General features: G+C 40.8%; 1 long non-coding RNA gene and 6 other non-coding genes across 7 annotated transcripts; 3 read left to right on the forward strand and 4 right to left on the reverse strand.

Moving 5' to 3' along the window:
- Positions 1–522: 522 nt before the first annotated feature.
- LOC146401247 (uncharacterized) lies at positions 523–23,983 on the reverse strand. The gene is made up of 2 exons (XR_014809843.1): positions 23,101–23,983; positions 523–2,853 (listed from the first exon to the last, which is right to left on the reverse strand). It is a non-coding gene; the product is annotated as an uncharacterized LOC146401247 (long non-coding RNA).
- TRNAI-UAU (transfer RNA isoleucine (anticodon UAU)) lies at positions 2,326–2,419 on the forward strand. The gene is made up of 2 exons: positions 2,326–2,363; positions 2,384–2,419. It is a non-coding gene; the product is annotated as a tRNA-Ile (tRNA).
- Positions 13,626–13,698, forward strand: TRNAF-GAA (transfer RNA phenylalanine (anticodon GAA)). The gene has a single exon. It is a non-coding gene; the product is annotated as a tRNA-Phe (tRNA).
- Positions 14,674–14,747, forward strand: TRNAI-AAU (transfer RNA isoleucine (anticodon AAU)). The gene has a single exon. It is a non-coding gene; the product is annotated as a tRNA-Ile (tRNA).
- Positions 19,190–19,262, reverse strand: TRNAR-ACG (transfer RNA arginine (anticodon ACG)). The gene has a single exon. It is a non-coding gene; the product is annotated as a tRNA-Arg (tRNA).
- Positions 20,359–20,440, reverse strand: TRNAS-CGA (transfer RNA serine (anticodon CGA)). Its single transcript has one exon. It is a non-coding gene; the product is annotated as a tRNA-Ser (tRNA).
- TRNAV-AAC (transfer RNA valine (anticodon AAC)) lies at positions 23,947–24,019 on the reverse strand. The gene has a single exon. It is a non-coding gene; the product is annotated as a tRNA-Val (tRNA).
- Positions 24,020–24,231: the final 212 nt, after the last annotated feature.

A 24,231-nucleotide genomic window follows, 5' to 3' on the forward strand; every position in this document is an offset into this window, starting at 1 on the left:
CTGGAACTTGGAGGAAAAGTCTACCTTGATGAACTAGACCAAATGATTCAGAGAAAGTGATTCAGAGAAATGAATACTCCAACCTCTCTGCCCTCTCTCATTCTGGTTTCCTGCTAGTGCTCCCACAAATTAAATTCAAGTTGAAGTCACAGGGCAGGGGAGTCCATGTTATAGTCCATACAGGCCAGCTTTCCATGGAAGAGTAGGCAGAGATCAGAAGTTTTTGTTTTCGTTTTTTTTTTAACATTAACAATTCAAAACACTTAGTTTTCTATCTACATTTTTCTCCGTGAGCATTATTTTATGCTTATAATGCCTATGTTGTGAAAGCTGGTTTAATAACCAGTGGCATGCTATGAGTCTCAGAAACTTTCATCTCTTTAAGAAAAATAATTCCCTAGATACTGGTTCTTCTTATCTACATCCAGACTTGGAACATAGCTCCATGAGTGCTATTTTGAAGTTTAAATAAATCGCTTAGAACAGTGTCAGGCCCATGATAAGCTCCATCCAATGTGTGGCTGCTATTGTTATTTATTTATTTATTTTAATTTTTTATTATGATTGACTCACAATGTGCTGTCAATTTCTGCTGTATAACAAAGTGACCCAGTAATATACATATATATACATACATTCTTTTTCTCACATTATCCTTCATAACGTTCCATCACAAGAGATTAGATATATAGTTCCCTGTGCTATACAGCAGGATCTCTCCACTCCAAATGCAAAACTTTTTATCTACTAAGCTCAGATTCCCAATGCATCCCACTGCCTCCCCTTCCCCCCCAGCAAACACTAGTCTGTCCTACATGTCCATGATCATTCCAGATCATTTGTGTCATATTTTAGACTCCACATATAAGTGGTATCATATGGTGTCTTTCTCTTTCTGACTTTCTTCACTCAGTATGAGAGTCTCTACTTCCACCCATGTTGCTGCAAATGGCGTTATTTTGTCCTTTTTATGGCTGAGTACTATTCCATTATATATATAGGTATCACATCTTCCTAACCCATTCATTTGTCGATGGGCATTTAGGTTGTTTCCATGTCTTGGCTATTGCGAATAGTGCTGCAATGCTATTGTTATTTAAATTGAATAACCTCTAGCTGTTCAGGGAGAGCTCCATCCCTCTCTAGGAAGGTGTGGTGCCAATGTAGGAAGAGATGATGTGGTGAGATGGTCATTACTATAGAGCCTGTGTCTTCTCACTGCTTCTCACTTTAAGGTGTATTTAAAGCACATGCAATAATCCCTATACAGCAATGTAGTAGACACAGAGATGTGGAAACAGTTCTCCACACATACCCCTTCATGTGTCTGTATGGAGAAACTTGGTCACTGGTCTATTACTCTCAGTACTATTTGTTAGGTACTATGTGGTCAGATTATTCTGTTCTTTACACAACTCTCCTTCTCACCGACAGGTATTATTCCGAAAAGCCCAAAAGCTTCATATCTGGTGTATATGTGACAGCTGCGATTTCCCCACGCCAAAAACAAGCAAGCAAGCAAACAAACGAAACGTGGCAGGAAGTGAGGATACTAGGTGGGCATTTTGTCTCAGAGGAAAACCATCTGCAATAAACCTCTAAAGGTCAAACCAGGTGGAGAAGGGTGGCAGTGGGGGTGATGGACACCGCCTTGATGTAACTCGCGGCACAAAGGAGTGATTCCTTTTGCTGTTTTTCCGAAAGAGCAGTTATGACTTCAAATACGGTTTTCAGGCAGGCGCGGGGAGGATTTGGAGGAACCAGGGTGCGCAGCCTGGAGGTGCGGGATAGCGAGGTGGGTAGAACCGCCCGGAGCGCAGCGGGTGCTGGGAGAAGCGGCCAAGCTAGGGCTGGGCTGTTTCTGCTTCTCGGCGTCCTCGATCTAGTAGGATGCATCACCGACCAGCCAGGCGGTGCTCGGTGATGTCGTACCTCGCCCAGACAGCCCATGTCGTGTCTCCCACGGAAACGGTTCTTTTCTTGGAGTCAAGGCGAGGAGGCGCCGGGATCCGCTCGCCCTCTCTCCTCAGCCTTCTTTCGGGGCTTCTGAAAGGAGCATCCCTGGATCCCTGGGAAATGCTGATTCCCGGTTGAGTAGAAGAAAGATTGCACACATGCCTCCGGGATAGATGGAAGCGTCTCTATCAACGCCAGGCTAGCCGCTAGCCGCTGCCAGGCTAGCCGCTGCCAAGGTGAATAAGGGAAAGGGCGGGGGGGCGTCTAGAGCAGGCCCGTGCGTTCTCGCTCCCGCGTGTCGCGGGGATCGCGCGCGCGCCCGCCGCTCGTGGCTCTGTAGAGTGCGCACCGAGACCGCAAGGAAAGCATGCTCCAGTGGCGCAATCGGTTAGCGCGCGGTACTTATACAGCAGTATATGTGCGGGTGATGCCGAGGTTGTGAGTTCGAGCCTCACCTGGAGCATGTTTTCTTCCCTTTACGGTTTCAGTCTGTTTTCATTCTCCTGCTCCGCCTCCCTCCCCGCCCCCCACAAAGAACAAGATATAAGGAGCTTACATTTTCTACGGTGAGAACGCAGACGTTCCCTTGTTTAGGGAGGATATTTGGTCGTTTTCAAACGTAAGAAGAAGATCACATGCCAAAACGAAACACACTGGGCTTATTCAAGCAAATTCGAAGCCTGCACAGCTAAAAATGAGCCTCCCCCACCCTTTCCTTTCTCCCTTTATAAAACCATTCCTCAGACCTTTGGGGACTGAGCAAGCAAGAGGAAAACCTGGAGCTTGTGCTCTGCGGTTCCATGAAGCTGTCACAGGGGTCACGGATGTGCGGAAGCTGCTCCCAGGCATCTCAGCTTTGACTTCCACAAGGTTTGCAGTGAGATTGCTGAACTCCACCTGTGAAATATAAATGTACTTAGAGTCGCGCTCTACCGCTTACTTTACATAATCTAGACTGGGGAACAGGAAATAATTCCACCAGCAGTGAAACATGGGTGGCTATGTGTGTGTTTCTTCCTAATTTCATCAGAAAGTAAACGGCCTAGTTTCGAAAAACGGCATTCATCCTGACGCTGTTCTGGAACAAATGACTGAAGGTTACTCTGCTTTTATCCAGTCTCTCCTGTATTTCATTCTGTCTCACAGGGCCCTCCTTCTCTTCTGTCCCTTAAATATGGATATTTCCCGCAATTCCATCTCAGCTTTTCTCTCATCTAATGGCAAACACGCATTCTTTGTGTTATATTCATTCCCTTGATTACAATATCTCTCTAAATACTGATGCTTGTAAGATTTCTTTCCCACTCGGGCCTTTCATTTGAATCCAGAGCGATGCATCCTACTGACTACTGGACATTTCCGACTGGAAATTCCTGTAGGTCTGTAACATCAACACACGTGGGAAAATTATCAACCTCAAATCCACTCCTTTGCCTGTGCTCTTTATCGCAAAAGGAGTCATTCAACAAACAGGTGATGTCTAATTTTTGTCAGGTCCACTTTAGGTACTCAGGTTACCATGGTAAAATAAAAAGAGCAAGCCTCTGCTCTCTGGAACCTAAGTTCTAGTAGGGAGAAATAAAAAATGAACAATTAAATGTAAATATATAAAGTGATAAGTTCTATGGAGAAAAACAAAGGATAAACAGGATCGGGGATACCAGGGGATATGCGGGAAGTGCTATATCCTCTAGGGTTATTATAGAAGGCCTCTCTAAGCAAGTGACATTTAAGCAGAAACCTGAAGGAAATGAAGGAGAAAGTCTTAGAGATATATGGTGGAAAACAGGTCCAGAGAGAGGTAAGAACAAATGCAAAAGCCTAACTATATGGCAATGGCCCCAGAAGCATAGTTAGAGAAGAACAGGGAAAAGAGTACACCCCAGCGTATTTTTCAAGAGAAAAGCCTTTTCAATAATTTTTATTTATTTATTTATTTTGTCTTTTTACCTTTTCTAGGGCCTCTCCCTCGGCATATGGAGGTTCCCAGGCTAGGGGTCTAATCAGAGCTGCAGCCACTGGTCTACACCAGAGCCACAGCAACGTGGGATCCAAGCTGCGTCTGCGACTTGCAACACAGCTCACGGCCACGTCAGATCCTTAACCCACTGAGCAAGATCAGATATTGAACCTGCAACCTCTTGGCTCCTAGTCAGATTCGTTAACCACTGCGCCACAACAGGAACTCCTTCAATAATTTTTAAAAGCTAATACCTGACATGGTATTATGTAATACTAGTTAAGACAGTGACCAAATGACGTTTGAGGAAACAATGTGAACGTGACATTGCCAGAGGCACAAAAAATGTCTCCAGAAGTTATTTCTGTGTCCTGTAGGAATCCCTGACCTGTCAAAGACTGGGGTTGTCCCTAGTTTCCACATCTTGACTCTGATCACACCAGCTCCTGTACCGTTGTTCAAAAGAGAAAGCAGTAATGCAATTCTCTAACGTTTCCTTTTTAGTAAAATGTTTCTGTAATGTCACCCATTTTAAGTGTACAGTTTGATGAAGTTTGATAATTGTATTAATTTCCTACTGCTGCTCTAATCAATTAGCACAAACTTGGTGGCTTAAAATAACACAAAATCATGGTCTTGCAGTTCTGTAGGTTAGCAGTCCAAAACGGCTCTCATTGGACTAAAATCAAGCTATTGGAAGGACTGTGTTCCTTCCGGAAATTCTAGGAGAGAATTCTTTTTCTAGCTTCTAGAGGTTGCCCACATTCCTTGGCCATGGGTGCCATTCACGTTCAAAGCTAGCAATTACTTCATTCTGGTCTCTGCATCTGTTGTCACATCTCCGACTGTCATCTTCTTATGCCTCTCTCTACCATTTTTCAAGGACTCTGTGATTACAGTGAGCCCAGTTGGCTAATCTGGGGTAATCTTTTTTAAAGCCCCTTACCTTAATCACATCCGCAAAGTCCCTTTTGCCATGTAAGGAGGAACATTCACAGGTTCTGGAGATTTTGGTGTAGACATCACTCGGGAACCCTTAGTTTGCCTACCACAATAATTGCATACTGTTGTGTAAAGCACACCACATTTAAGGAGTTTCTGCTGTGGTTCAGCAGAACTGGACTAGGATCCATGAGGGTGCAGGTTCGATCCCTATTTTCACTCAGTGGGTTGCTTTGAGCTTTGGTATAGGTTGCAGATGCTGCTCAGATCCCGAGTTGCTGCACTTGTGGTGTAGGCTGGCAGCTGCGGCTCCAATGATCTGATTCTACCCCGAGCCTGGGAACCTCCTTATGTCTAAGCTTTTTATTTTATTTAAAAAAAAAAAAAAAAGCAAGCAAGCAAACAAATAAAAAACCCACCACATTTAAGAGAGAGAAATGGTACCTTTCCCCTAAAGAGTTTCCTCCTGCTCTTTTTGCAGTTCATCACCCTCCACAACCCATCCTGCCCTGGGCGGCTATTGATCTGCTTTCTATCACTGTAGAGCATCATTTTGTAGAATCTCATATAAATATGCACAGTTTGTAGTCTTTTGTGTTAGATCCCTTTTACCTAGCTTAATACTGTGTTCATCTCTGTGTCAGAGATTTCATTTTTGATTCCTGGCTTCTCCAGACTCCCTATATCTATCTGTGACTAAGTCTTCTTGATTCTGTCGTATGTCTTTCATATTTCTCATTATTTCACTGCTCACAGTCCATGTTCCCAAAGGCCTCTGTACCTTGGTCAAACCCCTCTTTTGCCCTGAACGTTTTCTCCTCCTCTTTATTTGCCTCGACATCTTCTTCTGGAGATCGTGTCTCTGTTCTCAGGGCGCGATGAGCTCTCCATCTCCACAGTTTGGACCAGAGGCTGTGCTGTGAGCTACATGTGCTGTGCCAGGCACTTGATGCATTAGTTCAGTCTTCTCTTGAATTTACTCTCTAACTTACTGGGTCATAAGCTCCCTGGGGAGACAAGGGCTGCATCCTCACTACCTGTTTCATTAGCTGCCAGCTCTGAATAGATTGTAACTCTCAGTATACTTTCCCACCTGTGGTATCCTGGAGGTCTCTGCTTCCTGTCTTCCCCCATTCTCGTTCCTTAAGGTGAGAGTTTATTTTGTTGATTTAATTTATTTATTTTGGCAAAATAAAGGTTAAACTTAGGCTCTGGGAAATGAACAACATTAGCAAGAGAGGTTTGTTTTTGTCTTGTAGTTTCTTTCCCTAAAGGAATGTAAAGATCCCAGGCCAGAAGAGATTTGCCAATGCAAAAAAAAAAAAAAAAAAAAAAAAAAGAAAAAAGACCTCTTAAGCTCTTTTCTCCACAGCGAATGCTCTTCTTCCTCTTGTCTCCAGTATGACAGATTCCTACTCATTCTTCATGGCCTAGAAAAAGAATCTGATAATGTCTTTCTTCTTACTAATAGATAATTTGTAACACAAAATTTGCATTTATGTCAATGTAAAAAAAGATGTATTTAGACATATAACTATCTTCCTACTCATTTGCTTATCAAGGACAATTACCAGGACTCCTGTCTTTTTAAAAAATTTCATTTAATAGTCCAGTCTGAGTCACTTAGTAAAGGCTTAGAGATATCAATTGAGTCTCAAAACAGGACAGTGGAATAAAGTCAGAAGTTTGAGGATGATAGAAGAAGGAAAAAATAAGGTGGTTTGGATGGGAATAATGAGGAGGGAAAAAAATGTTTCTTCTTGGTTGTTCTAGGTGAAAATATTGGATATTTAAAATACTGTAACAAAGTTTTTTGAGTCGATATAAGCTTCTGCCAAATAAATGATTAATATATGTTTTGTTAAGAATTAAAATCTGAAATGAATTTTTTTTTAGTCCCATTGTAGGGTGATAACTATTGTGTGATCTCATACTATTACTGTTGCCAAATAGAAATACGGAGATAGAGTTTTGGGTGAAGGAGAAAAAGATAGCGTTTATTGCTTTGCCAGGCAAAGGAGGCCACAGCAGACTAATGCCTTTAAGTCTGTGGCCTCCATTGGGAAGAACTGCAGGGAGTTTTACAGCAAAAAGGAGAAAAACAGGTTTTCAGATAGGAATCAGGATCAGGGCAAACATGCATTCTTCTTTTTTTAGGGGAATCTTTGTCATCAAATCTGAACTCAGGAGATCTCAGCATGCTCTCCTTAGGGGTCTTCTGAGTTACTGCCTGGAATAAGAGTACTTGTGAAAAGGGCATATGAGTCAGAGATTAGAACAAACTAGGGAAGTTCCTGAAAAACTTCATGTGCTAATAATCTTTAACCCACAGGCAACTGTGTTCAGGGTGCCTAATCTTTAGCTTATTAGTGATTGTGTTTAGGGTTCAGTTAAGCCAGGGAGAAGGGCAAGGTAGGACTCTAAGGTGTTCAATTTTAAAGTCTTCATTTCTAAAAGAAGTATAAGGAATAAAACTTTTCTCTTAGGTGTCTAAGATGCCTCCAGCATTATGTGTATCCCTTGAGAGGGAACCAGGACTCTGCACCAAGGCTGTGCTATTGTTGCTTGACTGTTCCTCCCCTGTCTCTGCATTCCCTTTCTTCCCTGATCAGCAACAGTCTGAACCTGCCCCCTTGGAGCACAGGGAAGGCCATAGAGGCTGAATGACGCTCAATTCCTAACAGCAAGAAATAGGGGACATGGAAAGGCTTTTGTGCCCAGGAGCCCACAAGGCCCTGCTCAGTTACATTACCAAAAAGGGCAAAATATTCTTCTGAAATTTTTTTCTCTTCATATTGTGGAAAGTAACATAATGTCTTTTCTATCAAAGGAAATCTTGGTTTCTCCATTTTGCTCTGGTTTTGGCTGAAATGCCTTCCCGAGAACCCCCTTCCTCTTTCCCTCTTCTCCCAGGAACAATTTGTTTCAAATTAGCCAACCGAGAAGAATGTGCACCCTGACCTAACCAATGAGAAGGGGACAGGTACATCACCTGCTTGGGATAAATAGGGAGGGTCTTTTCTTCTTTGCATGTGCTTTTTGAGTACCCGCACCCTTCTGCAAAAGTAAAGAGCCTTGACGAGATCTCCCTGTGTTCATGTGTCTTATTTTCCAACACCGACAATCTGAACATCTCCCCAACAATATGAGAATACTCCAATACGTTTTTAGACTATTTATGGAATGATAACACTTTGAAGAATAGAACAAGAAACTTTTCTCACAATTTTGACATTTTGAGTTTCTTTAATTTATTTCTTCCCAGTTTCTATTTCTATTTCTGATGCAAGCTGAAATGATCTACGTTCTTTTTTTTTTTTTTTGAGTTATAAGTGGAAACTTTAAAAAAATTTTTTTTTATTTTTTATTTTTTATTTTCCCACTGTACAGCAAGGGGATCAAGTTATCCTTACATGTATACATTACAATTACATTTTTTCCCCACCCTTTGTTCTGTTGCAACATGAGTATCTAGACAAAGTTCTCAATGCTATTCAGCAGGATCTCTTTGTAAATCTATTCTAAGTTGTGTCTGATAAGCCCAAGCTCCCATCCCTCCCAACCCCTCCCCCTCCTGATCTACATTCTTAAAAGGTTCTCCAAGGGATTTTATCTATAACATATATATGGCCTATTTTGTATCTTTTGGTCATGCCCAAATGATATTTCACATAACAATTTTGTTAATCTTTAATTTTTTTACACAAGTAATACATTCATGTGGTTCAGAATTCTTTTATGTATAAAGGTCCTCCCTATTCCTATCCCCAGCCAACCAGCTCCCCTCAGTACAGGCTATTCAACTAGGTTATAAGTTTCCTGGGAAAACAGAATTATTTACATTCTCATTTCCAGATGCCATTCTAGATGAGTGTCTGGGGTGGAGCCCATCTCTTCCTGAGTAGTGAAAAATTTGGCAATGCCTAAAGAGAGGGCTGGCTTTTGCTCTCAGCTTTTGGGAGATAATCTATATCATATCTAATAGTAGTGTGTTTTTTGAGAAGGGGTTGGCCACACAGTAGCCATGTCAGAAAGACCAACCATGTAACTTTGGGTTGCTCAGTATCAGTCAGCCTAGTGAGCGAGTTTAAGCATGAATCACTCACACCTGTGTAATGAAGCCCCAATAAAACTTTTGGACAAGGAAGCTTGGGTGAAATTCCTGAGCTGGCAGTAGTCTGTGTATATTGTCACACATCAATACCAGTAAGATAACTCATCCCAAGGACAATGAAGGGCTTATAATCTGCTAGAATCTATGCTACATGTCTTTTCCTTTGGCTTATTTTAATTTGTATCTTTTTCCCATAATAAGTCATAACCAGTGAGCATAATAAACAGCCTTTGGTGAGTTCTGTGAATCCTTTTAGTGAATTATCAAACCAAAAGGTATTTGGGAAAATACCTCAAACTTGCAAAAAATGTCAGAAGTTGGGGAAGCCCAGGGATCCCATTTGACAGTGCAGCCCATCAATTGTCATATATCCAATAAATTTAATTCTTCCTACCACTTCTCTCTTTACCTCTTTTTCTAGGCTTTCTGGGAAATTGAGTCTAGAAAGAACCCCATGTTACAAAAATTAACTCAAGTGGATGATAGACCAAAACTAAATGTAAAACATAAAGCTATAAGACTTCTGTAGAGAATCTAGGTGACCTTGGGTTTGGGGATAACTTTTTAAGATACTACACCATGAGTACAATACGTGAAAGAACAAAACTGATAAATAGGAGTACATAAGACTTAAAATCTTCTGTTTGTGAAAGCCCCTGAAAAGAGAATGACCAGATAAACCAGAACCTGGAGAAAATATTTGCAAAACGCAGATATAATAAAAGGGCCAAATATACAAAGAACTCTTAAAACTTAACGATAGGGAGATAACCTAATTTAAAAATGGACAAAAGATCTGAACAGATATCTCATCAAAGAACAAATATAGATGGGACGTAAGTATATGAAAAGATGTTGAACATCATGTATCTTCAAGGATTTGCAGATTAAAATGAGATACCACTATATATCTGTGGTAGGCTAAAACCCGAATGAATGACAGCATAAATGCTATTGAGGCTGTGGAGACAGAAACACTCATTCATTGCTGGTGGAAATGCAAAATGGTACAGCCACTTTAGAAGATAGCTTCATAGTTTCTTACACAGCTAAACATAGTCTTACCAGATGATTCATCAATTGCACACCTTTGTATTTACCCAAATGCTTTGAACACCTATGTCCACACAAAAATCCACACACAGAAGTTTGTAGCAGCTTTATGCGTAATTGTCAAAATTTGGAAGCAACCAAATTAAGTAAATGAATAAACAAAAGGTAGTACATCCGTACAACGAAAAATTATTTAGCGCTATAAAGAAGTCAGCTATAAAACCATGAAAAGACATGGAGGAATATTATATGCCTATTGCTAAGAGAGAGAAGTCAGTCTAAAAAAGCTATATACCTTTAGGATAAGGGGCCTGTCATAAGGTACCTGTCATATTCCAACTACACGTCATTCTGGAAAAGGCTATAGAGGTATAAAAAGTTAATGGTTGCCGGGGGTTGGTGGTTTGTGTGAGGAATGAATAGCTGGAGAACAGAGGATTTTTTGGGCAGTGAAACTATGATAACGTATGATACTATAATGATGGATACACATTTTGCATTAGTCAAAATCCATAGAACCATACAACACAAAGAGCAAACCCTAATGTAAGCTATGGACTTTAGCCAGTAATAATGTACTAATATTTGTTCACCCATTGTAGCAAATGTATCCCACATTTTAATGCGATGTTAATAATAGGGAAACCCTGAAGTTGGAGGAAGATGTTATATAGTAACGCTATTTTCTGCCCATTTTTAAAAATGAAAATCTAGAAATTCTCTGAAGAATAAAGTCTAGTAAAAAAAAAAAGGTAAACATAGGAGACAATATAATTACAAATAACCTCAGCTGTTTCAAAAGTGGAATGACTTTGTTACTTTGAATAATCAAGACTTAATTAAAAGAGTCCTAGCAGTTAAATTCTGCCGTTTGGGGAGGTAATGAACTGAATTGTCATAAAAATCATGTAATTATGGGGGATGTAGGACATATTTTATATTTTAACCCAAAATACCAAAGGTGAACAAAAGCTAGCAACAGAACTGAACCAAAAGAGTGCAAAAACAAACAAACAAACAAAAAACCAAAATCCTTATCATGCTACCATTGACAAATGTCTGGAGCACAGGACTCACTGGAATCTCTAATTTGTCAGTAAGGAAAGGACCACAACAGGCTTGAGAGGACTTGGTGTCTGGATGGAAAAGATGGGTGTCGGAGGTGGGCTTTCGTGCTTATGTGACTCATGGCACCAAACTGTCAAATACAGATAAATGAGGAGACATTTTATTTAGGCTATTGCATTTAGGAGAGCACTTCAGATTCAAAACTCAGTGTCTCTGCAAGCTTGTTTGCCTTAGAATTTTATAGGGAATAGTAGACAAGTTATAAGTGAGGTCATTAACATTTGGAAATTCCTTTGAAATCAAGGAAATCTCAATCAGATGAATAGAAAATGTTTATCTCTGTGTATCTAGCTACTTTAAATGGGGTCATACAGAAAAGGGTTAATGTAAAGACCCGAGACTGCTCTCCTGTTTTTGTAAAAGGATCCCAAAAAACACTAACAGTAAAGATTGATAAATTAGACTTCGTTAAAATAAAAAGTTAAAAATACAAAATTGGGAGAACTAAAGATGTGTCACAAATTGGGAGATGTTATTTGCAACACATATGTCTGACAAAAGACTAGTAGTCACAATAAATAATGAAGTACAAAACAGTTTTTTAAAAAACTAACAATCCCCCATCAAAAAATGGGCAGAAGAGCTAAACAGACAGTTCTCCAAAAAAGACATACAGATGGCCGAGAAACACATGAAAAGATCTTCAACATCACTCATTATTAGAGAAATGCAAATCAAAACCACGATGAGGTACCACCTTACACCAGCCAGAATGGCCATCATCCAAAATCTACAAACAATAAGTGCTGGAGAGGCTGTGGAGAAAAAGGAACCCTAGTACACTGTTGGTGGGATTGTAAATTGGTGCAACCACTGTGGAATGCAGTATGGAGATTCCTCAGAAAACTAAACATAAAACTACCCTTTGATCCAGCAGTCCCACTCCTGGGCATCTATCCAGAGAAAACCATGACTCCCAAAGATGCATGTACTCTGATGTTCATTGCAACACTATTTCAATAGCCAAGACATGGAAACAACCTAAATGTCCATCAACAGAGGAGTGAATCAAGAAGATGTGGTACATATACACAATGGAATATTACTCAGCCATTAAAAGGAATGAAATACCAGCATTTTTAGCAACATGGATGGACCTAGAAACTATCATGCTAAGTGAAGTCAGCCATACAATGAGACACCAACATCAAATGCTTTCACTGACATGTGTAATCTGAAAAAAGCACAGACGGAACTTCTTTGCAGAACAGATGCTGACTCACAGACATTGAAAAACTTAATGGTCTCTGGAGGAGACAGTTTGGGGAGTGGGGCTTGGGCTGTGGGATGGAAATCCTGTGAAATCAGATTGTTATGATCATTATACAACTACAGATGTGATAAATTCATTTGAGTAATAAAAAAATAAAAATAAAAAATAAAAAACTAAAAAACTAACAATCAATTCAATTTGTTCAAGTGGGGAAAAGCATATGAGAAGATGTAAAATATCATAATGACCAAAAATATAAATCAAAATCTCAAAGAACTATCACTACATGCTGGACCGAATAGCTAAAATTAAAATAACAATATCCTGTGTTGGTTAGGCTGAGAAGCAACCAGAAGACTCATACACTGTTTTCAGTAGTGTAAACTGGTATATGCATTTTGCAAAACTGTTTAGCAGCAACTAAAAAAGTTAAATATATGTGTAGCCTACAGACCAACAATTCCTTTTATGTATCTATCTAATGAATCAATGACTATGTTCACCTAAAACCATGTACGAGAAGGTTCCGGGCTTTTTATAATAACCTGAAATTGAAAACCAAATATCCATCAACATTAAAATGGATAAGTAAATTGTGATATATCCATAAAGTGGAAGTCAATGAATAGGAACAAACTGCTTTTATATGAATCTCAAGGACAATATTGAGAGAAAAGCCAGACATAAGAAGGCAGGTTCTACTGAATTCAATGTGCAAAAACAAAAGACAATAGGCATAGTGGAAGAATTCAGAACAGTGGCTAACTGGATTGAGAGGGAACACAGGGAGCACGCATGGTGACAAAGGGAGGCAAAATTGTAAAAATCAACACTTAGTAGTTGAGTATTTTCCTGTTTACAACATACCTCAACAAGATATAAAGGCAAAGGAATAGAAACAACTAAAAATATAAAAGATATTTAAGTGCCAAGCTAGAAATGATTCCAAATGGGATTGTCTTGAATTCTAGGAAGCTTTCCATTCCACCAGGAAGCTACCCAGTTCATATCCTTGAGAATCATACTTGTTTTCTTTTATCAGTGTTTTTTTGTTCTTCCTACCATACTCAGAAAATCCTGATGTTTTCCCATTGTCTTATTTTTTCCCATTGTCTTATTTTTTTGTTGGTACGAGTGTTTTTGAAATGGGAAACACATTTTCAGAAAACAAAACAAAGTGTTCTCATTTTTTTCCAAAATGGAAGAGGTTGTTAAGACCATTTAAAGGGAGAAATTGATAGCCAGTGGTTCCGCAAGCGGCCGAAATAGCTCAGTTGGGAGAGCGTCAGACTGAAGATCTAAAGGTCCCTGGTTCAATCCCGGGTTTCGGCATCAGCGTTTTTATCCTCTTTGGTGAATGTGAGACACTGAACTCAGCACCATTTACCACTTCAAATATTTAACTCCATAGTGCCATCTGTAAGGTGAGGAGGTACATACATTTACCTCTATCATGGAAAGGGCCTTTGTGATATCTGTGGCAAAACGCAATTCTGTGCCTATGCGCATAGATTTTGCCACAGCTTCCACTAATTCCTTGAGGTAAACAAAAACAGAAACACCTTTAGTGCTTTATTTGGTGTGCACATAGATATTTTTAAAGGCACCAATAAGAATGAGGGCATAAGCACTTTCAATTCTCCACTTACAGTAAAACTTTCCATGTTCAAACTGCTAAAACAAGCTCATCATTCTTTAGCGATGGCTTTCTTTGTGAACATCAGGGGTCTTATACACACATTTTGAAATGTACAAGAAGATTTAAAAGTCATAATGGAGTTCATTTTGACGAGTGAAGAGGACGTGTGACTGTAGAAGAGGTATCAGATTCTTTTCTGTAATGTTTGAGCACTCAGAAGCCTTAGCTCTTAAAACCCAGGACAAGAGCTCTTGAAGACCAGAGGAATAAAACTTGGAAGACTCTGGCGGGACTTGAGCCCTTAACAGATGAATTTTAATACCAACAGAAAATATTAAGTCACTAAGTTGCAAATCATAAAAAGAATTTTACAGTTTGTGATCTAGTAGGAACATGCTTCTAAAAACTGGAGGCTCCCTTCACTTACTATTGAAAATCCTATTACAGTGCTTTCTCCACCAATAAACTAGACCCAGCATCTGCACAAAAATTTCTCCATGGATTTTCTAATCCAAATCCGAAGAATTGATATAGTATAGGTTGCCCATCAAAGTCTATAAATGCAGTTTGATAGAATGGGAAAGAAATTCCCTTTATAAGTGTTTAGACACACAGAAAAATGTAAATGGATTTATTTGTGTAAAAGAGGCATTTCTTTCTCCACAGTTGGCCGGTTAGCTCAGTTGGTTAGAGCGTGGTGCTAATAACGCCAAGGTCGCGGGTTCGATCACCGTACGGGCCATGTAAGGTTCAGTTTTGGCTTTCTCCCAGTACCTGGGTGGAAGGTCTCAATTAAAAACCCACATTTGCCTGTAACTGAAAACTCAGGCAACTTCCTTCTGGCCCACCGAAAAGACCGTGTGTTTTCCTTCTGCCCCCTACCCTGAGCCTTTTTTAAAGTAAAATAACATAAAAAGTTTATTGAAGACAATTGGAGTAGTGTGAGAACGAGGCGATTGTGTTTCAGGGAAGGATTACGAAATGTGCCTGCTTAGTTTTTGTGAAACTTCAGGAGACAGTATTATTTTGGCGCTTTAAAAGAGTTTCAATCATTTGATTAAAAAACTTCCAACAAACAAAAGTCCAGGACCAGATGGCTTCACAGGCGAATTCTATCAAACATTTAGCGAAGAGCTAACACCTCTCCTTCTGAAACTATTTCAAAAAATCGCAGAGGAAGGGATACTCCCAAACTCATTCTATGAGACTACCATCACCCTGGTACCAAAACCAGACAAAGATACCACACAAAAAAAGAAAACTACAGGTCAATTTCACTGACGAATATTGATGTAAAAATCCTCAACAAAATACTAGCAAACTGCATCCAACAATACATTAAAAGGATTGTTCATCATGATCAAGTGGGATTTATCCCAGGGATGCAAGGGTTCTTCAATATCCGCAAATCCATCAGTGTGATACACCACATTAACAAGCTGAAGAATAAAACCCATATGATCCTCTCAATAGACGTGAAAAAAAGCCTTTGACAAAATCCAACAACCATTTCTGATAAAACCCCTTCAGAAAGTAGGCATAGTGGGAACCTACCTCAACATAATAAAGCCCGTATATGACAAACCCACAGCGAACATGATTCTCAATGGTGAAAAGCTGAAAGAATTTCCTCTGAGATCAGGAACACGACAAGGTTGTCTGCTCTCGCCACTACTCTTCAACATAGTTCTGGAAATCCTAGCCACAGCAATCAGAGAAGTAAAAGACATAAAAGGAATCCAAATTGGAAAGGAAGAAGTAAAACTATCCCTATTTGCAGATGACATGATACTATACCTAGAGAATTCTGAAGACTCTACCAGAAAACTGTTAAAGCTCATCCATGAATTTGGCAAAGTCACAGGATACAAAATCTTTATGTTTTAATTTTTATTGTGTTTTTGCTATTTCTTGGGCCGCTCCCGTGGCATATGGAGGTTCCCAGGCTAGGGGTCGAATTGGAGTTGTAGCCGCCGGCCTACACCAGAGCCACAGCAACGCGGGATCCGAGCTGCGTCTGCAACCTACACCACAGCTCACGGCAACGCCGGACCGTTAACTCACTGAGCAAGGGCAGGGACCGAACCCACAAACCTCATGGTTCCTAGTCGAATTCCTTAACCACTGCACCACAACGGGAACTCCCAGGATACAAAATTAATACACAGAAATCGACGGCATTTCTATACACTAACAAAGGAAGAGCAGAAAAAGAAATTAGGGAAGCAATCCCGTTTACCATCGCATCCAAAAGAATAAAATACCTAGGAGTAAACCTACCTAAAGAGACAAAAGACTGTACTCTGAAAACTGTAAGACACTGATGAAAGAAATCAAAGATGACACAAATAGATGGAAAGATATACCATGCTCGTGGATTGGAAGAGTTAATATTATCAAAATGACTATACTACCTAAGGCAATACACAGATTCAATGCAATCCCTATCAAATTACCAAGGACATTTTTCTCAGAACTTGAACAAAATATTTTAAAGTTTTTTTTGGAAGCACAAAAGACCCACAATAGCCAAAGTCATCCTGAAAAAGAAAAATGGAGCTGGAGGAATCAGGCTCCTGGACTTCAGACTATACTACAAAGCAACAGTCATCAAAACCCTATGGTACTGGCACAAAGACAGAAATAGAGTTCAGTGGAACAGGATAGAAAGCCCAGAATTAAACCCACACACCTACAGCCAACAGGACAAAGAAAGCAAGACTATACAATGGAGAAATGACAGCTTGTTCAATAAGTGGTGCTGGAAAACTGGACAGCCACATGTACAAGAATGAAATAAGAACACTCTCTAACACCATACACAAAAATAAACTCAGAATGGATTCAAGACCTAGATATAAGACCAGGCATGATAAAACTCTTAGAGGAAAACATAGGCCAAACACTCTCCAACATAAATGACAGCAACATCTTCTCAGATCCACCTCTTAGAGTATTGACAACAAAAACAAAAATAAACAAATGGGACCTAATCAAACTTAAAAGTTTCTGCACAGCAAAGGAAACCCTAAACAAAACAAAAAGACAACCCACAGAATGGGAGAAAATCTTTGCAAGTAAATCAACTGACAAGGGATTAATCTCCAAAATATAGAAACACCTCCTGCAGCTCCATACCAAAAAAACAAACAACCCCATCAAAAAATGGGCAGAAGATCTAAACAGACAGTTCACCAAAGAAGACATACAGATGGCCAAAAAACACATAAAAAGATCTTCAGCATCACTCATTATTAGAGAAACGCAAACCAAAACCACAATGAGGTACCACCTTACACCAGCCAGAATGGCCACCATCAAAAATCCTACAAAACAATAAGTGCTGGAGAGGCTGTGGAGAAAAAGGAACCCTAGTACACTGTTGGTGGGACTGTAAATTGGTGCAACCACTGTGGAAAAACAGTATGGAGATTCCTCAGAAAACTAAACATAAAACTACCCTTTGATCCAGCAATCCCACTCCTGGGCATCTATCCAGAGAAAACCATGACTCCCAAAGATGCATGTACTCTGATGTTCATTGCAACACTATTTGCAATAGCCAAGACATGGAAACAACCTAAATGTCCATCAACAGAGGAGTGAATCAAGAAGATGTGGTACATATACACAATGGAATATTACTCAGCCATTAAAAGGAATGAAATACTGGTATTTTTAGCAACATGGATGGATATTGAAATTATCATGCTAAGTGAAGTCAGGCATAGAATGAGACACCAACATCAAATGCTTTCACTGACATGTGGAATCTGAAAAAAGCACAGGCTGAACTTCTTTGCAGAACAGATGCTGATTCATAGACATTGAAAAACTTATGGTCTTCAGAGGAGACAATTTTGGGGGTGGGGGAATGTGCTTGGGTTGTGGGACGGAAAGCCTGTGAAATTGGATTATTACGAACATTATACAACTACAGATGTGATAAATTCATTTGAGTAATAAAGAAAAATTGAAAAAAAAAAAAAAACCTTTCAGTCAAGAAAAGGAGGCAGGCTCGTCGTGGCCAGTGACTTGGTTTAGAGCATAATCCTAACAGCAGCAAGACACTGGATTTGTTACCATAGTATCTGTGCTTCCTTCTGTTTCCTTATCCTAGGCAGTTTCCAAGGTAAATGCCCGCTCCAAGTGAGGTTGCCGCTTGGTTTCACGGAAAATCTCCTCTCCTTTTAGCAGTAAAGAGCCAGGAATGGAATGCGGAGCTGTAAGCCTCCAGCTCTAGTTTCCACCTGTTCACAGCCCAACCGACTTGGGACCCTGGAGCCAGAGCGCGCTTCAGGCTTCGTGCATCTAAGAGCGCACGCTGGCAACTTCAATAAAGTTACCTGCGATGCAGAGCGAGGAAATAATCTACACATTCGGAAATCAACCCACGTATTGAGGTGCTCTTTTGGTTTATTTACAGGAATTTTCCTCTGCTTGGTAATGATTCTCAACCCAGCCTCTCTGCTGTGTCAAGACACGGAGAAATGAGGCAGATCTGTTCAGAGTGGCTGCTCCAAAGCTTCCTTCGCACGTTTGCCTTACCGCCTCATTTTCTCCTGGGGTGTTTACCAAAATAAGTGGGGCGGAGGAGGGTTGGACTCTGTCTTGGTTCTCCAGTTTCCTCCCCAGCTCCTGCCTTTGTCCGGAAGATGGCTTGTTGGGGCTGGTGGGAGAGAGTGGCATTAGCGGAGATTCAGGGCCAAGCTCTGACCAAAGGGCCCAACTGAGGCAAAGAGCTTTTGCATCCCGCGTCCCCACAAGCTGATCCTTTCTTGACTCAACATTTCCCCAGGAGATGTGCGTTTTCTTTTTGCTGGTAGCCATGCGAGGAAAGAGCTGTGCAGGAGAGTCCCCTATGAGTGAAAACTCTTTTCAATGGGGAAAAATACTGATGGAGAAGATACTGGTAGGACATTTTTCCCCCCACTTGCTTTTATTTAATGCTTCTTTGATGTTATAACCTTTCTTCAAATGGTCTTTTTCAGCCAATCTCCTTTATCAAGCTCAACGAAAGATGAAAGGTAGGAAGAAAATCTTTCAGGATGGGTCCTTCGATGTTTCTGAGATGGAAAGTGAAAAGATCAGTTCCATGAAAATACATTCGGTTAAAAATTGCTTCAATACCCTTTTGAGAAAAGGACCTAGGGTAATGTGAAGGAAAAAGTGGGCTTATTTTATCGAGCCAGCCAGGAGTCGAACCTAGAATCTTCTGATCCGTAGTCAGACGCGTTATCCATTGCGCCACTGGCCCATACCCACAAAAGGCTTTTCATATTATTATTTTCATTACTATCGCAGTTTATGTCAGCCAAAGAAATAATTAGGGTGTTTTGGTTGGTTGGTTTCTTTTAATTTAGCAAGGGATAAAAACCAGAAGAGACTGTATTGATTTTGGGAAAGCATGATTTCTTTTGTGATTTAGTTGCATAATGTACATTTATATAAAATGTTTTGTTTGAAAACAATGGAAACTTGTTTGTGCTCAGTATGTAGTTGCTTTTGCTGCTTGAACTCATCTCTATGGACTCAATTTCCTCTATTCCCTGTTTACTTACTCCATTTCACATTCTCTTATCCAGCTTCTATTAGTACTTAGTTTTGCTCTTCTCATTTCTTTTCTTCTTCTTCAGAATATTCATTTGCCCACAAAATGCAGTAAACACAAAATGCAATTAGGAGACAAGAATTCAGTAAAAGAATACACACACTTTAAGATTCTCATTTGATGAAGAAACTTTGAAAAGAGGAATTCATTTACTAACATATAAAATTGGCTTAAAATGTACTTAGTCGTTCAAAGTTGGCAAAAGAGCTAAACACAAAAGCACTTATAAAAGAGGCGAGGTTTTGTATGGATTAAAATGCAAGCTAAAGTCAGAAGTTAAAATATGTCCTCTCTGTGCCTCAATTTCCTCGTTGGTATAAAGTGCTACTCTTAAAGAAAGCTTGGCAAATGTGATGGATTATCTTAATTTTTATGACTCTCACCGGTCTCCGATGTCAGGACAAATATTGAAGACTGTTGCCTGGGATTGTTTTATAGGAGCTACTGGCTTTCTATGATCGCAAAGAGAAACTACCCCCTGAAACTCCAACCAACGTCTCTGTTCACTTTGCTGCTGTGGTCTCTTAAACATCTTCCTCCCAACGTAGCCAGCATTTTTAAGCCCAGAGCTCGTGTACAGTAGGGAGGTGGGGCTCAGGAGGCTCACCGATGATCACACAACAAGAAAGAATGATGGAGGTCAAGTCTGCCTGGCGTCCACCCTCTAAAAACTTAGGTTCTGCCACCTAAGGGATTTCTCTGCGAGAGCTTAAAACTGGAAATCACACCGGGAAAAAACTACCGCTGTGAGCAGGATTTGAACCTGCGCGGGGAAACCCCATTGGATTTCGAGTCCAACGCCTTAACCACTCGGCCATCACAGCCTCTTCTGGTCGACTTTCCACTGCTTAGGCTAAAGATAAGTATGCATCATTTCCACACAAGGTGGAAGAAAAGATAGGACCATTGGTTCCTGAATGTCCCCGAGAAAACCTTCTTCAACTCCAGGCTTGCATATTTCACTTAATGGTAATTTCAACTTTACAAATATTTAAGAAAAAAAAAATCCTGACAACATTTTTTACTCCAATTATTCTTTCATTCCTCAGATGTGAGGGAATTTTCTTGTACCTTCAGAATGAAAAACTCACCGCCCCGACTGCTACCACCCTGGTCCAGGAAACATTCACCTCTAACATGGAATATTTCAAAAATCTTAAATGCGTTTCTTTTCTTCCACCATTTTTCATCCTTACAAAACATTCTGTGAAAAGCAATCAGAGAGATCCTTCTGAACTAGCAATCCTTCTAAAATACTTAATGGCAAGCTCTGGCCAAAACTCATCATCAATTCCTCATTTCATCAGAGGACATGCCAAAGTCCTCACTGAGCCTACTGGATTGTCTGTGATCTCATTTCTCTGGCTGTACTCCTTCTTGCCCACTCTGCTGCAGCTACTATTTGCCTTCTTGTTTTTCATAGTATAGAACAGACACAGTGCTGTCTCAGAGCCTTTGCACTGACTGTTTGCACTGCTGGTAATCGTTTGCTTTGATAAATGTGTGACTCAGTACCTTATCTACCTCAGATCTTTTCTCAAATATCACCTTGTCAGTGAAACTCCCTTCACTATAAACTCCCTTCATGCCAGTGCTTCTCCTCCCCATTCTCTGCTTTATTTTTCTCCATGTCACTCATGATCATTTAATGCACTATTTAACTAGCTTATTTATTTTGGACATTTTCTCTCTCCTCTATGATAGTGCAAACTCCAATGAGGGCAGAGATTTTTATCTATATGTTGCAAGGCTACCAGTACCTAGAGGACTGTCTGGTACATTGATGACATTCAATAAATATTTGTTGAAAATGAATGAAATGGGTTTTAATGTCCCATTTTGCAGACGAGAAAATGAGATCCAGAGAGGTTATTGAGTTTCCCAGGATCACAGCATAATAAAACCAAGATTGAAACCCAGTGTTCAGCCTTCCAGCCAAAAGATCTTTCTACTCTTCCAGAGATGCCTTAAGGGTTTGGGATGGAGTTGAGGGGGAGGATAATGAAGCAATCTTGGCTGACTTGGGGAAAGAGGGAGAACTATGAGGGACTGGGATGATTCAGAACAAACATCTTCTTCTGCAAGAACCATGTATTTGACTAGAACTTTTTTGATGCTCACGTACATGGGCAGAAATCTATGTGATCTGTCTTAGGGAAAACTGCCTCAGCATCAGGACTGTTGTTCATAACCATTCCCTTAAATGGAAAAATTCAACTCTCCTTTTGTCCTGAAAATGTCCAATTGTTCCTTATTAGTATGGAAAAATACCAACAGCAAGCATATGTTTGCTAGAGTTATCTGGTTACTCTCCATGTCTTCTGAGACTATTCATATCTGGTTTTCTCTGCCTCTCCCTAAACTGGAAAAACCACTTTCATATTCTATACCCAGTTTCATCCTCTAAATAGCCATGTCTTTCTACAGGCTCATACTTCTTATAGAAAACTACAATAATGTGGAACACTTTAGTATCAGACACTCATGGTACAAATACAGGCTCCAAACAGGGTAATCTTAAGCAAGTAATTTAACCTCACCACTCCTCAGCTTCTGCAATGATACAAGTAAAAGAGATTGCCAATAGCAATAGCACCTACCCCTTAGGCTTGCTCCTTAGTTTATCTATGAAAACTACTTGATTTAATAGCTGGTAATAAATGGTAGCTATTTATGTTCTAGCTATTTCTTTCCTGTTACAAGTTTCAACAACACAGCATGTGAAGGGATCAGAATATGCCACCCCAAATATGCCATTGCCATAAGGATGGTTTTGAAGGCAATGGAGAAAAAGCAAACACAGGAAAGGCTCTCTGTCTCCCTCTCTACCTAAAAGCGGGGCATAAATTTCCCTTTGTGAAGGTGTTTCCCTTCTCATCTCTGATACCAGAAGATGTGATACTCAAGAGTTGGCATTTTGGGTGGTTTTACATAATGTGTTGTTAAATATGACATCTACAATTGTAATATGTATCGGTCTCTTAAAGTGCTAGTTTCTGCCTCCTCTTGCCTTTATCCAGCCAAAATACCCAGAACATGAGATTTGGTGTGCCTTAACCTCTAAGGGAAAACCAATTAACTCCCCCCACCAATGAGTCTGAAAGAATTCACATCAGAAAGACCTCAAAGACTCCTCCTTGTCCTCGATGGGGGCAAATTGAGGGCCTGAGTCCCATCCGGAGATACCAGTCTCTGTCGCCACCGTGTGGTCACTAAGTGCAGGCGCGAATGGTAACTGAGTTTAATAACAGTCGATAGATAAGGAAATAATTTCGCTGAACTTGGGTCAGGAAAATAGAAGCACTCTCCTTCCAGGGTTACGTTCATTCCAAAAGAAAACCTGTCCTCCCTAAGTGATTTTTAGCAAAAATATGCCAGGAACTACACACAAAGTCACCAAACCTTTCAATCCTTTCTTATGTCCGGGAAATCCCTCAAACTGCGCGAATACCTAACTGATTCCAGGAATGTCCCAGGACCCTACCTTTCATCCTCGACGGTCTCTGGCTGCTGGGCGCCGACTTGGGGCGGAGCTGGATGCCAGATGCTGTTTTAGAGGAACTTCGCCTTGATACCGTTGAAGAGGAAGCTCCCGGAGACAAGCGAGGGCCTCGAGTTCGCCCTGGGCCTGGGGTCTTGAATTTCCCCCTTTGGGGGACACCCACTGAAACTGAGTAACCTAAGATCAAGCCTCTCGGAGAAACTGTCCCAGAGGATCTTCCTGGCGGTGGTGGGAACCGAGGGAAGAGAGCCGGTCCGAACATGCACGTAAGAGTCTCCTTTCTTCAGGACAGATATTCGGGGAGTTCTTGAGAGCAGGAATCTCCTCTTATTTATCCCTCCACTCCCCGCCCTTCCCACAACGCTTCTTCTCCATCCACGCCTGATGACTTTGGAACTACTGTACGGTACTAATAGTCATAATAATAGCTAGATTCTTACTGTGTGGTCGCTGCTGTTACGAAGTGGAAGCACTTTTCTTCCTCTGAAGTTCAGGAGAAGGTCACTTTGCAGAAAACCCACACGTCCGAGGGAGCCAGTGTCGCCTGCGCCGCGCAGGCGGGGTCCTGTGCAGTGATGTCTCCCCCGGTTGACACCAGTCGGGCCCTTCCCTTCTAGCGGGAAGACGCCGAGCGCAGCAGAGGCGCCCGCGACGCGAGCGGGCTGGGAAGGGGCGAAACTGCGAGTTAAGCGCAGGTGGCTGTGGCTTCGGGACAGCTTTTCATCTTGGACTTCCAAAGGTCACATGTCCAGCTGTGTTCTGAAGTCTGGCTGGCTACAGATGTGCTGAAATCGAAAATGACTCGAAATAAAAAGCGAAGACGACGGTTGTTTCCGCCCGGTTTCGAACCGGGGACCTTTCGCGTGTTAGGCGAACGTGATAACCACTACACTACGGAAACCTCGCGGTGAAAGCACTGCAGACAGAAGGATATAAATACTCCTTGATACCCTAGGTCTGACAATTTTTTGAAGTCAATGGTATTACATACCAGTAGAAATGCGTGTATCTACTGTGATGTAGATACGTTTGGTAATGTTCAGAGAAGCTGTTTAGAACAGCCAGAAAATTGGAAACTAACCTCATGCTCTTGAAGGCTCACCAAAACAAACA

The sequence above is a fragment of the Sus scrofa genome, chromosome 7, assembly GCF_054392235.1.
Source record: "Sus scrofa isolate SSC_HxYL_T2T_F1_AM1 chromosome 7, Sscrofa_HxYL_maternal_Yorkshire_Landrace_v2.0, whole genome shotgun sequence".
In the NCBI taxonomy this organism is placed as follows: Eukaryota; Metazoa; Chordata; class Mammalia; order Artiodactyla; family Suidae; genus Sus; species Sus scrofa.